Source organism: Ornithorhynchus anatinus, chromosome 13 (assembly GCF_004115215.2).
Source record: "Ornithorhynchus anatinus isolate Pmale09 chromosome 13, mOrnAna1.pri.v4, whole genome shotgun sequence".
NCBI lineage: Eukaryota > Metazoa > Chordata > Mammalia > Monotremata > Ornithorhynchidae > Ornithorhynchus > Ornithorhynchus anatinus.
The window spans coordinates 31,644,055-31,660,809 of NC_041740.1; the positions used below are offsets into that span (position 1 = coordinate 31,644,055).

The 16,755-nt window shown below is 44.0% G+C and overlaps 1 protein-coding gene across 1 annotated transcript in view; it reads right to left on the bottom strand.

The window, feature by feature from the left end:
- The window catches only part of ELAPOR2 (endosome-lysosome associated apoptosis and autophagy regulator family member 2), an 83,998-nt gene that overhangs the window by 43,997 nt on the left and 23,246 nt on the right, over positions 1-16,755 (bottom strand). The window contains exon 2 of the mRNA XM_007656928.4: positions 71-191. The gene's annotated coding sequence lies outside the window, so the exon portion shown is untranslated. The remainder of the gene's footprint in view (positions 1-70; positions 192-16,755) is intronic.

The window sequence follows — 16,755 nt, forward strand, 5'->3', positions numbered from 1 at the left end:
ATTGCTGCTTATGCTAAGGGATTGATTGAGAAAAACCACTGGATTGAAAAAGAAAGAGACCCCAACATACTGCATTCCTTCCCTCTCACAGGGTCCGGCAGTCCCAGGCAGTCCGCCGCGGGGTTTGGAACAGCTACTCTCCACCTGGAACCTCTGCTGTCGCATTCTGTGTATTCGAAGTGGTAATCTTTCTGCAAACAAGGACACAAAAAAATATTTACTTGAGGAAACTGCTGCCCTGGATCACGATCTGGTCACAGATCCAATTGGCTGGGCTTCTCTGCCCAGGGCAAAGTGGGAAGGAGACCCCAGGACTCCTTCCTGCTCCTCTGGGGCCACCAGGACTCTTGGGGTGCAAATTCTCAATGGGCATGCCCAGGCTGAGGACCTGATATGTGATCAGAGGTGGGGAACCCACAAATGACAAGAGAACAGGGTCACCAGTCCTGGGTTCCTGGGGCCAGAATGCCAGGAGCCTCAAAGACACATGATGTACCCAGAGCCACACGGGCAGGATCCCCTCATGCTCACTTCACTTAATAATAATTACAGTATTTTTTAAGTGCTTACTATGTGCCAGCACTGTACTAAGCACTGGGTGGATACAAGCAAATCATGTTGAACACAGTCCCTGTCCCACGTGAGGTTCAGAGAAATGAATTGACTTGTCCAGGGTCACTCAGCAGACAAGAGGCAGAGCAGGGATTAGAATCCATGACCTTCCGACTCCAAGACTCGTGCTCTAGCCACTACACCATGCTGCTTCTCCATTCTTCTGCCCACTTATTAATAATAATAAAAGTAGTTGTAGTATTGTGATGTTTATTATGCACTTTCTATGCACCAAGCACTGGACTAAGAGCAGAGGTAGATACATGATAATCAGGTCAGGCACAGTCCCTGCCCCACAAGGGGCTTCACAGTCTAAACAGAAGGGGGAACAGGGATCGAATCCCCATTTTACAGATGAGGAAACAGGTACAGACAAGTTAAGTGACTTGCCCAAGGTCACCCAGCAGGCAAGTAGCAGAGCCAGGACTAGAAACCAGGTGTTCTGACTCATAGGCCCATGACCTTTCCGCTAGGCCAAGCTGCTTCTCTTCACTTCTGGGCCCAGCAGCTTCTGAACTACCCCACTACCCCAAGCCCACCCATCACCCCCTGGGAATCCCTCACTTTCTCTCCCCTCTAATAACTCCAGAGGAAATGCTGGGCTGTCTCTGAGAGCTGCGGACCCAGATGGAGAGGGGGTACTGCCAGTTCCAGGGGGCCAGAATAGAACCGCAGGATGATGCCAACAGCAGCAGCCCTGAGGCCTCCAATGAAAGTCTGAAATTCCAGTCACAGACCTTGGAGCACAATGAGGAAGAAAAAGGAGAGGCAAATAAAATGATTTTCCTTGCAACTAACATCAAGTCCTAACACGGTACAAAGCTCTTCTTTTAAGCAGGGACCGGAACAATATAACTTTATATTTGATGAGGCTGAAACTCCCCAGGCAGGGACTCTGCCTTTTAAGTGTTCAACAAAGCACCATGCACATTTAGTTTGAAAAAGAATTACTGGCGTGCTACCCTAGCCTGGGTATTTCAATTCCAGTTGTGGTGAACAAGAGAACTCATTTTGCTCTGTGGGAGGTTAAGGAGCTCAAGTGAACCTCCAATACATATGCACAAACACATACATACATACAGAGAGATAAGACTCCGAAACATCAAGAATTAAAATGAAGTGCACAGCAGCATGATTTTTTTTAATCAAGTGCAGAGTTTTAAAAAATGATTATTATGATGCATTAAATAGTTACCATGGAAACCGCTTCCCATTCACTCTATGTTGAGCTCATGTATTGTATGTATTAATGATGCACTGCATCTCCCATTTGGAAATAGTTTGGTGAATTTTAAAAATAATTCTGAAATAGTTCTAATTAAAAACATCCAGGTTCCTCCTCACTGCCCCACTTCAGCTATCTTCATTAAACAGCTTTCTCAGTCAGTCAATTGTAATTATTGAGTGCTTACTGAGCATGGAGCACTGTATTAAGTGCTTGGGAAAGTACAATATAACAATATTGTACCATTCTGTACCATCCTCAAAATCCCAGGTCCCATGTGGACTCTGGTGCTCAAAAAGGGTAACCACATTTTACAGTGAGAGAGCAATAAATCTTATATGACCCTGAAAGCAGATACTCCTAACGGTTGAAACCCAAGCATGAAGGAACAGGGTCTCGTGCTTGAAGTTTTAAAAATAATATATCCTGCATCTCTTGATATTCCAAGATATCACTGGCTAAGGAGAGTGGATCATTAAAATTCACAGATAATACTTAAGTTTAACCAATAATTTCAATACTGTTGATCTTGAGCAACTTGTCTACACCCATTAAGTTCTTCTCCTCCGATTCTCTCCTTGACTCCCTCCAATCTGACTTCCGTCCCCTCTACTTCACAGAAACCACCCTATCAAAGGTCCCCAGTGATCTTCTTCTTGCCAAATCCAATGGCCTCTAATTCATCCTAATCCTCCTCGACCTCTCAGTTGCCTTCGACACTGTCAACCATCCCCTTCTCCACTGACCTGCAATGCCCACCCTCCTCACAACCGCCAAACTAACTCTCTTCCGCTCTTCAAAGCCTTACTGAGAGCTCACCTCCTCCAGGAGGCCTTCCCAGACTGAGCCCTCCCTTTCCCCCTTCCCCTCCTCCCTCCCCCTTCCCCTCCTCCCTCACCCTGCTCTACCTCCTTCCCCTCTGCCCCTCCTCCCCTCCCCACTTCCCCTATGCCCTCCCTCTGCTCTACCCCCTTCCCCTCCCCAAAGCACGTGTGTATATTTGTATATATTATTTATTACTCTATTTTCTTAATGATGTTTAGATATCTATGATTCTATTTATCTTGATGGTATTGATGCCTGACTACTTGTTTGGTTTTGTTGTCTGTCTCCCCGTTTTGGACTGTGAGCCCGTTGTTGGGCAGAGATTATCTCTACCTGTGGCCTAATTGTACATTCCAAGCACTTAGTATAGTGCTCTGCACACAGTAAGCGCTCAATAAATACGACTGAATGAATGAATGAAACATTATCCAGCCTCGGTTTCACTGACACTGTCTTCTCCTGGTTCTCCTCCTCTCTGCCCGCTCATTCTCAGTCTCTTTCATGAGCTCCTCCTCTGCCTCCTGCCCTCTAACTGTGAGTGTCCCTCAAGGTTCAGTTCTGGGTCCCCTTCTACTCTCCATCCAACCACTCCCTTGGAGAACTCGATTGTTCACATGGTTTCAACTACCACCTCTATGCAGACAATTCCCATATCAACATCTCCAGCCCTGATCTCTCTCCCTCTCTGCAGTTTCGCATCTCCTCCTCCCTTCAAACATATCTCTTGGCTATCCTGCCATCATTTCTATCTTAACATGTCAAAAACATAACTACTTATCCTCCCACACAAACCCTGTCCTTTCCCTTCCAGTCGCACAAGCCCATAACCTTGGCATTATCCTTGACTCCTCTCTCTCATTCATCCTACATATTATTCGATCTATTACTAATTCCTGTCAATTCAACCTTCACAGCATCGCTAAAATCCTCCCTTTCCTCGCCATCCAAACTGCATTTATCTATCCCACCTTGATTACTGTATCAGTCTCCTTGCTGACCTCCCTGCCTTCTGTCTCTCCCCACTCCAGTCCATACTTCATTCTGCTGCCTGGATCATCTTTCTACAAAAACATTCAGTCCATGTTTCCCAACTCCTCAAGAATATCCAGTGGTTGTCCAACCACCTCTACATCACACAGAAACTCCTTACCAACAGCTTTAAAGCTCTCGATCACCTTGCTCCCTCCCTGTCTTCACTACTCTCCTTCTACAACCTAGCCCACACACTACGACCACGTTGTGAATAGGGAAGGTTTTATGAATCTAACCAAATGTGGTCAAAAATTATGGCAGGGTCATGAGGATGGGAAATAGGGAAAAAGCACATAGGCATCTATTTCTGATTTCTCTTCCACATTTCAATCAATCAGTGGTATTGACTGAGCGTTCACTGTGTGCAGATTACTGAACCTAGAATCCAATATAGTAGAGCTGGTAGGCAAGATCTCTCCTCGCAAGGAGCTCTTTCTTGACATAGAACCAAAAAAAACCATCTTCCTACCTGCCTCAGTATAATAGTGAAAGACAAGTCACCTTTGAGGGCCTCAACTAGAGGTGATCTTTCTTCTCTTTGAAGGAGTCTCGATTGCTATTGCCTGTTCTAGAGATGCATTTCTTCAGCTTAACCTGATTATCGCTGTATAATGTTACTTAAAGGAAAAATGTGCAAAAGGAGCCTATCAGGTCTTCAAATAAAGATGCTTGTGTTAGCAATAACACAATAGGAATTGTTAGCAATAACAATAGGAAAGAAAGCTTATCTGAACATAAAATAAATGTTACTTGAAGAGAAGAACAGCCCAGGGTGGGATTAAAATAAGAGTTCAGCCAGCTACTAGCTGTTCTGGACTCAGCTGCCTGAAAGAGAGAAAGCATTTTCAGCTTCTTCTAAATTCACATCGCACTTCACATATCCTGTTATCCCAAAGGAATATGAGGATGGAAAACCCTAATGTAGGAACTCCACAGCAACTAAATGTGTGGCACAGAGAGAACAGCAGAGCCTAGGAGACTGCAGATAATATGATTTGTGGAATGGTACAATGGAAATGGGGGAAAGAAGGGGTGGTCCAGCAATGAGGACAAAAAAGGGTTCCTAATCTAAAGCACTTACTATATTACTTGAAGGTCTCAGAAATGAGGTCTGGCAGGACATGCTCTTCTGGGGAGCTGCTAGAGGCACCAAAATGGACTGGGTCCCCCATTTCCCCATGCAATTGGGAAATACCTATATATCTAGCTGTTTTCTGGATACACAGATGATGTTGTTGGCTGTAGGATTGCACATGCACACGTGTGTGTTTGTGTCTGAGTGTGTGTTGGGGGGGGGGGGGGGGCGGGAGAGGTAACTTCTTCCACACTGAGCCCGTGAAAACTGCTCTTCTTCTGACCCTTTGCCTTCTAAGATGAAAACTGCCACATGGCTTCACAATTACTGATTATTTGGAGAAAAGATCTGCCTTGTCTCTAATCCACCTCTGGATAATAGCATTTTGCTCCAAATTGCCAGATTTGAGTGTTTCATATATAACATTTTTCCAAATTCCCTGGGGGTTGTTAGATTTTAGGACTGTGTGAATATCAAGGTGCTGTTGAATGGAACTGTCTAGAATTTACGTGCATTTTTGTTGTTGTTTGGCTTTTTTATGGCATTTGTTAATAATAATAATAATAATGTTGGTATTTGTTAAGCACTTAATGTGTACGAGGAACTGCACTAAGCACTAGGGTAGACACAAGATAATTGGTTGGACACAGTTTCTGTCTCACGTAGAGGTCATAGTCTTAATCCCCATTTTATGGATGAGTTAACTGAGGCTCAGAGAAGTGAAGTGACTTGCCATAAATTGCTTCAATGTTGAGCAAGTTATAGAGAGTCATTTTCTCAATCAGTAAATATTATGTGCCCTGTGCTTACTCTGTGCACAGAACTGAACTAAGCATCGGGGAGAATAAAATACAATAGAATTAATAAACACGATCCCAACCCTCAAGCATCTTATGGAAACAAAATCAAATTTCAGGCAGAGAGAAGCAATAGAATATCAATGGTTAGAAACAACTGATGGATAGAAAAGATGGGGTGGATACCAAAGTGCCTTAGCAATACTCGGCTAGCACAACCTTGCTACAGGGAAGAGATGGCCTAGTCGAAAGTGAACACGACTGGGACCTTCCTGTTAAGCGCTTAACAAATATCATCATCATTATTATTATTATTAATAAATGCCATTATTATTATTGTTATTACTCTGGAAACTTTTCAGTTGGGGAACAGAAAAATTTGGGGAGAACCAAAGGTGGGAAGACAACTTGAAAGCACTGTTCTAAGCACTGGGGTAGATACAAAGTAATCAGGTTGTCCCATGTGGGGCTCACAGTCTTAATACCCATTTTACTGATGAGGTAATTGAGGCACAGAGAAGTTAAATGACTTGCCCAAAGTCACACAGCTGATACGTGGCAGAGGCGGATTAGAACCCATGACCTCTGAATCCCAAGTTCATGCTTTTTCCACTAAGCCACACTGCTTCTCGCTTACTATGTGCCAGGCACTGGGGTGGATACAAGCTAATCTGGCTGGACATAGTCCCTGTCCCACAAGGGGGCACATAGTCTTAAACCTCGTTTTACAGTTGAGGTAACTGAGGCACAGAGAAATGAAGTGACTTGCCCAAGATAACACAGCAGATGAGTGGCAGAGCTGGAATTAGAACCCATGACCTCTGATTCCCAGGCCGGTGCTCTATCCAGTACGCCATGCCGCTTCGACATGAGTAAGTTTTTGTCTCAGCTCAATCCTTAGTTCTCAGCATCTTGTTAATGCCAAGCTAAGTCGAACAAGGAGCAGTGGTCTCTCCGACCTCACCACGCAGAGAGGGACTGGAAAAACCATTTCTCCAAGTATAAAAAGGTTTGCTTCCAGCTCTCTCCATCACAGATCCTCTTCCAATCAAAAGAAAACAGACCTGGCTGGAGTCAGATCACCGCTCACATTTTCCTCTTGGCTTTAAAGTCAACCCCCCGGGGGCAGATTGATTTTCTAAAGCGAGAAGTCTAAGGAGCGGAGAAGTCTAAGGACGTTGACTTGCTTTCCCTTTTAAATCATGTCGACTGTCTCCCCTGCAGCTCTAAAATCCTCCCTCTGGCTCTCTAGTGCAGGGCAGAGGCCAAGATGTGCATATATTTTAAGAAGAGTCTCTAGTTTGTTCAACCTCAGTTCCTCGAGCTTGCAACAGAATTAGTTTGTGACATAGAGGTGAGAAATGAGGCTGATCCTCGGTTTGGGAGGATACAAAGCCAGCATAACAAGACAGCCTCACCTTGAAGCCAACCCTGCATTTGGTGACCCATAGAGCTTGCTGTGCTTTCTACTCCTATGTGACAAGAGGATCCGGAAAGATCCCGGAGAGATTCAAGGTTTATCCTGTTGCTGTTCAAGGTTCAACCATGTTATCTCCTGAATCATTCATTCATTTATTCAATCGTATTTATTACACGCTTACTATGTGCAGAGCACTGTACTAAGCATTTGAATCTAACTCAAGGAAGCCACTTCCTCTCCAGGCATTTTAAAAGGTTAATTAATCAAAGGGGCAGAATTTAACCCACTTGGAAAGGAAATTCTTCTTTATATCAAATGTTTTGCATTTATAGAGCTAGAAAGGAAAGATTTAGTCTCTAAGTGCAGTTGTATTTTATATCTGCCCCTGGGCAAGTCACTTCTCTGTGCTTCAATTTTCTCATCTGTAAAATGGGGGTTCAATATCTCTTCTCGCTCCTATTTAGTAGACTGTGAGCCCCCTGTGTCCAACGTCTTGTTATGGGCAGGAAATGTGTCGGTCATACTATTCTCTCCCAAGCACTTAGCACATTGTTCTGCCATAAATATGATTGAGTGATTGACTATCTTGAATCTACCCCAATGCATAGTACAATGCTTGGCACACAGTGAGTACTTGACAAATACCACAATTTATTAATGTTATTATAACAAATGTTCCTAATTGTTCAATGAGGCAGGGGTGCAAACAAAAACTCTGAAGCCACATTTCCCAAGGTCACACAGCAGAGAAGTGGTAAAGTTGAGATTGAAACCCAAAGGTCTGGGTTTCCATTTTAGTTCCCATCAAAGAAGGGAGCCAAGGTGGTTGCTGCCATCCAGAGACAGAGCTAACTAACCTTTGGGGTTCTTAGTAGTCCCAAAACTTTAGCGTTCTATACTCAATTACAAAAAGCATCAAAACTTTGCATAAATGAAACACTCATTATAAACACCAGTATAGGGTTCTGCTCAATAAACAGCTTCATATTTTGAAGGGAAAAAACCTGTTTAAGATCCCATAGGCCAAAATGGGGATAGGGGCGGTGAGTTTACCATCCATCTCTTCTCCTCCTTTTTTCGCTCTCTATCCATGTATACCTATATCACAAGTGGCACAAAAAGCCTGCAGGTTGGGCACAATAGAGAAAGTGGTAACATCTTCTGAGGGATGCCTTTAGCTAGAAAAGGCAATACCATCTCATTTGAAAGAGTTGGTCTGAATTCTTGAGGTGCATTTAGGTTTGCTCATGAAATCCTGAAAGAAAGAAAATCAACCCCTTTACAACCCTTCTTTTAAGGAGAGAGCCACAGAGAGTGAAAAGAGAATCAGAGGACAAGTTGTCAAGGAGAGGAACAAAAATAGATGGGATTGGAACAATTACTGTTTCTGACAAGGTTAAGGGGCCACAGCTCCCTGAGAGAAACATGTAAAATCTCCTCGCAGATGAAGTCAATTTCTTTGCAAGCTAACTATTTAAAGGATCCGGGAAGAAAGGCTAAGTGAAGCCATCACAGGAATTAACGCCTTACTATGCAAGGATAACAAAAAGACACTCCTGTATATGGGGGTGGGTTAGTGCAATGGGAGTCAATAGTAGAAATAGTATTTATTAAGCATTTATGGTGTGCAGAGCACTGTTCTAAGCGCTGGGATTAGACATGATTCCTGTTTCTCAGGACGCTTGGGAGTTGGAAGATGATCCCTAAATGGGAGCAGCAGCTCAGCAATCCTTCAGGCTATGGATATGCAACATGCCCACAGAGATATTCAAGTTGTCGTTCTCATTCATGAGGATCTATAATTATTGAACCCTAAATTCATTTCCCTTGCAGCATCTGAGGGTTGTTACAAGGAGCTTAATATAGCCAGTGAGGCATAGAGACCTCTAATGACTTGCGAAAGGCCAGTGAGTCATGGCAAAGCTGAGGCAGGAGCATCAGAGGCCAAAGGCACAGGATGTTTGCAAATTGTCAAAATGTAATGGATTTATTATTAATTATTATTATTAATAATAATAATAGTGGCATTTGTTAAACACTTACTATGTGCCAGAGACTGTTCTAAGCACTGGGGTAAACACAAGATAATCAGGTTGGACACAGTCCCCGTCCCACACAGGGTTCACAATCTTAATCCCCACTTTACAGATGAAGGAACTGAGGTACAGCAAAGTTATGTAACTTGCCCTAAGTCACTCAGCATACAAGTGGCAGAGCCGGAATTAGAACTCAGGTCCTTCTGACTTCCAGCCCCGTGTTCTATCTACCAACACTCCCAAATTTTGGTAAATAATGCTGTCTGCAACAAAATGAATTTTCTGAGCATTTGTGCAGCTACTTGGTCCCTTGGCCAAGTGCTGAGGAGTACTCAAATGCTTTCCCTGAGGTGGCAAAAAGAATGGAAGAAATGGAAAATTCCCACAATGAACTCAGAAGTTAGGTACCAATGGCACTTGCAGCAATTGAGCAGACTGACTGCTCCCAGACTGTGCAACCACTACTTGGAATTCCTGGTCATCATCGCCTTGATTCTATTTAGTTGCCATTGTTTTTACGAGATGTTCTTCCTCTTGACGCTGTTTAGTGCCATTGTTCTCGTCTGTCCGTCTCCCCGATTAGACTGTAAGCCCGTCAAATGGCAGGGACTGTCTCTATCTGTTGCCGACTTGTTCATCCCAAGCGCTTAGTACAGTGCTCTGCACATAGTAAGCGCTCAATAAATACTATTGAATGAATGAATGAATGAATGGTCATGCAGAGTTAAAGGGTGGGGCAATTTCTGGGTCTTCCCTGGTCTTCCGCCCCAGTGGGCCGGTACTCCTGATTACATGTCGTCTGTCTGCACAGCACCACGCTACGTGCTAAAGGAAATTAAAGTAGCAAGGCTCAGTGGAAAGAGCACGGGCTTGGGAGTCAGAGGTCATGGGTTCGAATCCCGGCTCCACCACTTGTCAGCTGTGTGACTGTGGGCAAGTCACTTAGTTTCTCTGTGCCTCAGTTACCTCATCTGTAAACTAGGGATTAAAAATGTGAGTCCCACGTGGGACAACTTGATCACCTTATATCTACCCCAGCGCTTACTAAGCGCTTAACAAATACCAACATTATTATAAAAGGAGAAACAAGACATTTGTTTTTTAGAAAAAACTGCTATTTGCTCGATCCTGTTCATGTCCTAACTACTAAAAGCAATAAACAAGTGGCAGAAGCCCTAAAATGTAGAAGTCTATAGGAATGCAAACTGCAGAAAATAGACAATTTGCAGTGCTGTGCAATTATAGGGGGTGAGAGGAGCCTAGCAGATTAATCCAGAAAGCACCAACACTCCCTCCATTCTCCATACTGTGTAACCACGCTGTGATGGAGATTTCCAAAGAAATTCTCTATTTTTCAAAAGTTACACTAAAATGAGGTACCTGATTTTTAAAAAAACACACTGAAAAGCACTTCATATATGAAATAAAAGTTCCCAGACATCTTAGACCAATTAGCAAAGAAAAATTTTGAAATCTTTTTTCAACACGGGGGAGAAATAGTGGCTTTTCCAGACTTAAAAAAAATAAATCATAGAGATGAAAGAAAAGGAAGGAAACTGTCACATCCAACAGGAAACTGATAAAAAAGCTCAGGAGACAAGGAATTCCTGTAACTCAGTGTCCCTACTATTGTCAACACTGTGTTTTGGAAGCTCTCTGATTTCATCGACCACGCTCTACTGTCAAGCTGCAGTCCCAGTGAGAGTGATACCACTTTATCCCAAGCAAAGGCTACAGGAAACAGATATTTCATTTTTACTTAAAATACAAGCAATTTAAATCTCACTCAAACCACCAAAGCCCCCAGGTGTTCCCTGTCTGCCTTATTATTCTACACATCTTCTTCCTTGTGCATATCAGCTAATCGAATCCACAGAATTACTCCTACCTGGAGACCATAGAATTGGATTAGTGCAGAAAATACACATTCTGTAATCTGCCTCCAAGGCAATTTCTCACCCACAACTATTTCTTCTCACCCAGACTCCATAAAAGTCGACTGGGTTGAAAATGTGAAAATCGGGAGGGTTTCTTTGAAAGTACTTGAATTAACAGACTCCCCCCACCTCCCTCACCCCCAAATTCATCTGGAGGGATTCCAGTTGGGAGGGTCACAGGCTCACTGACTGCTGGACTGGGCCCTGAGACCTGGCAAACCAGTCTTGTCTTAGGGCCCTAGTAAGTGATAAGAGAATGACAGAACCCAACTAGCGAGTGAAAAGCAGGCTTGTGGAAAGGACTCAAATTGCAGCCTGTCCTAATGACACTCTCCCCTGATTCCCCCCCCCCCCCACAAAACTACAGCACAAGCAACCAATAATAATAATACTAATAATGTTGGTATTTGTTAAGCGCTTACTATGTGCTGAGCACTGTTCTAAGTGCTGGGGTAGACACAGGAGAATCAGGTTGTCCCACGTGGGGCTCACAGTCTTAATCTCCATTTTACAGATGAGGTAACTGAGGCACAGAGAAGTTAAGTGACTTGCCCACAGTCACACAGCTGTCAAGTGGCAGAGTCGGCATTCAAACCCAAGACCTCTGACTCCAAAGGTCAATTACAATTGTCCCTCTCACTGTCCCTCTAATGCTAACCTTCTCATTGTATCTTGATCTCATCTCTCACCTACATCCTACCCCTGACAAGCTCTGCATCCTTTAAGCACTTGCTATTCACCCAACCCTCAGCCCCACAGCACTTATGTCCACATCCGTAACCTTGCCATTGTCCTTACTTTTAATTTATTTTAATCTCTGTCTCCCCTCTTCTAAATGGTAAACTCCTTGTGGGAAGGGTTCACGTCTACCACCTCTGCTGTACTGAATTCTCCCAAGTTCTTGGTATAGTGATCTGCATACGGTAAGTGCTCAATAAATACCACCAATTGATTGATGAGCTGGAAAGGAAGCACCGTGGCTATTCAACCAATGCTCTCAGTGATGAAGACAGAGGCGATAGTGGCCATATGCCAGTGTCAGTTGAAGGTGAGTCCACTAATTGGGCCATTTCCTGGGCCAGACAACCCACTTCTTGCAGGAATTGCCGGGAGACTCGAGCTTGGCACTATGCACACCACCTCGCTTAAGCTCGGGCTCAGAAGTCAGGGCCCCTGCCTGCTATGTGACCTCGATCAGGTCATTTCACTTCTGTGCCTCAGTTTCCTGAGGAACGAGTATCTGGTCTCCCTCCCCCTTAGACTGAGAGCCTAGTGAGGGGCGAGGCCTGAGTCTGATCTGCACACTTCCAGCATGTACCATGGTGCTTGGCATAGAGTAAGTGCTTAACAAATAACACAATTATTATTTTCCCTTAAAAAATAAATGTTCACCATCCTCCCTACCACTCGCAGGAAAGTTAGCAGGTCTGGCTGCCCTTCAGGAAGCACTCGTGATTCCTGAGACAAAGGGATATGGAAAGCTGACTGGATCAGCAATTATGTGTCCCCGATGTTTGGAAACGTTCAGGTGACAGATGCCCAAGAGGGATTAAGAGCTCATGCTTTTATCATTCTGCTATCATCCAGGGGGCTCAGATGACAGGCAAAGCAAAGAGGAGCAATACCGCCATTGATCCTAAAATCCCCTTAAACACCCACATTCATTAAGGGTGGAATTGTGTGGAATCACCTTTGGCTCGTTTCTTTCAAGCATATTTCCCAGAGCTTGATGCACTTTCTTTCTGTGGTAGGAGGCTCTAAATAATGTTAATGGTCTTTTGTAAGTATTGTTCCCATTTACACCCAAACATATCCCTGATTTATTGCAGGTTAGGGAGAATACAGTAGGATTATTTTCATGCTCACAGTTGTCCTCTATGACTCTAGTATTTCTTCTATCCTTTGTGGATTCTAATGTCTGTCTCTCCCTGTATATTGTATGCTCCTTGTGGGCAGGAACTGTGTCCCCCAGCTTTGTTCTATTGTACTTTCCCAAGTGCTTCGCACACAGTAAGCACTAAATAAATACCACTGATTGATTGATTAGTTTCCTGGCCTAGTCTCTCCAGAGCGTTCTGTCCTGCACTCTTCCCCCCATTTAAAAGATGTACTGAAAAAGCCTAAATTGGGAAAAGCACAAGAAAAAATAAAAAATCAAAGTTCCTTCAGAATGAGTGCTTCTTGCACCTGCCATTTAGAGATCGGTGACAGGAAAAAAAGAACATTTTGGCAAGGTGCTGTCAGATGAAAGAGGCTGCCAAGAAGACTAAGGAAATTTAAATAATATTCTGCCTGTCTGAGTGGGTGGTGTTCATATACAGATTTAAATGAAAGCAGATCGCCATCTCTTTTTGCAGCTATTTGCCAAAAGAGCTCTAAATCTAAATTTCAACAGCAGGGCGAACAGAAAGCCAGGCTTCCGATGTTTTCCTCTGTGGTTCCTTTGTCCTCTAAGGAACTCTGCTCTACCTGAGACACCCGAGAACCAAAGTAGACTGCCTCAGGCACTGAATGGCTCGATTTGGGGGGTATCTTTTCTTCCCCATCCTTAAGACTAAAGCGGATAGTCTAGGTTGCCAAATTACATATTCCTTTGTCAGGCCTTCCTCCCTCCCTGCCCAACTATCCAGACCCCTTAATCCATATCCTGAAAAAATTTCAGCAGCCACTTGTCAAGGTAAATGAACCGAACAAACTTTTGAGATCTAACAGTGCCTTGTCCTTCTCTCCTGGAAGACAGGTGCTCGGTGGCCACTCTTAGGGTCCTTGACTGAAGAATAGGCCTGATTTATCTTGGGCGGTTTGTGGGGAGAGGGAAGAGCAGAATTACTGACGTCTCTCTGGGCCAACCCTGATCAACCCCTCCTTTCCTCATCTTCCACTCCTTTCTGCCACTTTGACTTGCTCCCTTTATTCAACCTCCCTCCCAGCCCCACAAGCACTTATGTTCATATCTGTAATTTTATTTATTTATATTAATGTCTGTCTCTCCCTCTAGACTCTAAGCTCGATGTGGGCAGGGAATGAGTCTGCTACATCGTACTTTCCCAAGCGCCTAGTACAGTGCTCTGCACACAATCGGTGCTCAATAAATACGATTGACAGACTGACAGTACACACAGGCGCCTATAAACACAAAACAAACACACCGTCACCTCCCCCCTCAACCCTAAGTTTGCTCCAGAATGCCCTCAGTGTGGGCATCCAGGATCCAACGGCTGTCTCTCACCAGAATCTTCTTTCTGGGCAGCTCCAACACAACATAACTTCCTCTGGAACTCCTGAGGGTAACCGGAACTGTCATTGCATAACTGCCCTGGACTCGGTGCTATGGAAGCACAGGGCCAGGGTAGGCATTGTGAGCTGCAAAGCCTAGTGGAAAAAGCACAGGCCTGGGAATCAAAGGAGCAGGGTTCTAAGCCCAGCTCCACCACTTGTCTCCTGTGTGACCTGGGGTAGATCACTTCATTTCTCTGTGCCTCAGTTACCTCATCTTAAACGGGGATTAAGACTGTGAGCCCTATGTGCCCTATGTGGGACCTGATTAATTTGTATCTACTCCAGTGCTTAGTACAGTGCTTGGCACACAGTAGTGCTCAACAAATGCCACAATTATTATTATCCTCAACAAACATCCTCAGCAGACTTACAGTCTGCATCAGAAAACAGCCGCATCCCAAGGCAGACCAGCCCCCAGACCAGTCAAGTCCAGAAGAATCTATTCCCAGGACATTTCCCCAGCAAGACCAGCAGGTAAACATTCCCCTTCTCTCCATATACTGTAGTTCAACCGATTCAGGAGGAGACGCGTTGGCCATTGAGTAAGCTTGAGGGACCTGGGCAGAACCATAGTTACGAGGTTAATCTTTTTAGCCTCTCCACCCAGCAAATTCAATCATTCAATCTTTCTTATTGAGTGCTTACTGTGTACAAAGCACTGTACTAAGTGCTTGGGAGCAAATAAAAGCTCTGGCAACAGTGGGGTCTGGTGTAGGCTGACAGAAACAAAGCGGATCATCCATTCTCTTCTCCTCATGAAGAAGGGTTCAGTTTTTTCCCACGATGCTCGGCTCCCGAGTCACACTCCCGTGGGCTTCTGCATGCCAATCCAGCACCCTGCTGCTCCAATCAATCAGTGGTATTTATTGAGTGCTTACTATGTGTGGAATACTGTAGTAACTGCTGGGGAAAGTACAACACAACTCAATTAGTAAACAAGTTTCCTGCCTATAACGAGCAAAAGATGGTCTGAAATCACCGCTCAGAAGCCTGGAAGATGACAAGGCTACAGAACCACTCAATTGCAGGTTAACTACCACCCTGGGCACCTCTGGGCCAGGAACCCTCGATAGATACCGTGGCCAGGTGGAAAGAACACAGGCCATGGAGACAGACAATCTGGATTCTAACCCCATGTGACCTGAGGCAAGTCACTTGATTTCTGTGGGTCTCATTCTCCTCATTTCTAAAATGGGTATTCAATACCTGTTCTTCCTACTTAGCCGGTGAGTCCTATGTGGAACAGGTACTATCTGGCCCAATTATCTTTTTCTTTATGGTACTTGTCAAGTGCTTACTACACGACAGCTGCCGCTGAACTAATTGCTGGAGTAGATATGAGAGAATTGGGCTGGACACAGTTCCTCTCCCATATGAGGCTCACAGTCTAAGTAAGGGGGAATAGGATTTAATCTCCACTTTATAGATGAGGTAACAGGCACAGAGAAGTCAAATGACTTGTCCAAGGTCACACAACCAAAAAGTGGTGGAGTCGGGATTAGAACCCAGATATCTTGTATCTACCACATCGCTTAGTACAGGGCTTGGCATATAGCAAGCACTTAACATACACTTCCATTATTATTACTTTCATTATTATTTTTACACTTAGGGGCACAGACACCTAGGAATAAAAATAGCCTCTTACCTGGCTGAGAAACCACTCTTGCATTCCCAAGTAGCCACTGATGCTGAATTCTTTGCTAGTTGATTCAGTATTTTCGAATATGTAGTCACTAGAGCTTGTTTTAATTGTGACAGCCACACAGGCTAAGATCAGTGTACTGAGACAATAAATGTCCCAAATAAAATCCTAGATGGGATATAACTGAACCAAAATTATGCTAAGTAAATATTACTAAGTAAAATATTATATCAACTACCATCTTGATTAGTCACATGATGATGATAATAATAATAATAATAGTATTTGTTAAGTGCTTACTATGTGCCGGGCACTGTACCATGCATTGGGGTGGATACAAGCAAATCAGGTTGGACACAATCCCTGTTCCACATGGGGCTCACAGTCTTAATTCCCATTTTGTAGTTGAGGTAATTGAGGCACAGAGAAGTTAAGTGACTTACCCAAGGTCACACAGCAGACAAGTGGTGAATCCAGGATTAAAATACAGGTCCTTCTGACTCCAAAGCCTGTGCTCTATCCACCATGGCTCTCAACAGAAACCAGGTCAGTCCCAAAGTTCATACAGTCAGCATTTCTCACCACTCCTGATTATTATTTGTCTATGCTAGATAAGCACCACTGCTCCTAGAGAAATTAGACAAATCAGTGGTTCTAGATGTGGCAAGAACCTTCTGTATCTACAGTGCATCAGGTTCATATCCTTATCCTCTCCCTCTCCCTGCCCATTATTTTTTTCTTTAAGAAAAAAAAGCTAAATTTAGGGCCTATCAACTAGGTTGAGTAGTTTGCCATCCTGAAAAGGGATATGATCATCCACATCCATTGATTGACACCTCTATCATCATCAACAACATCATAATAATATTTGT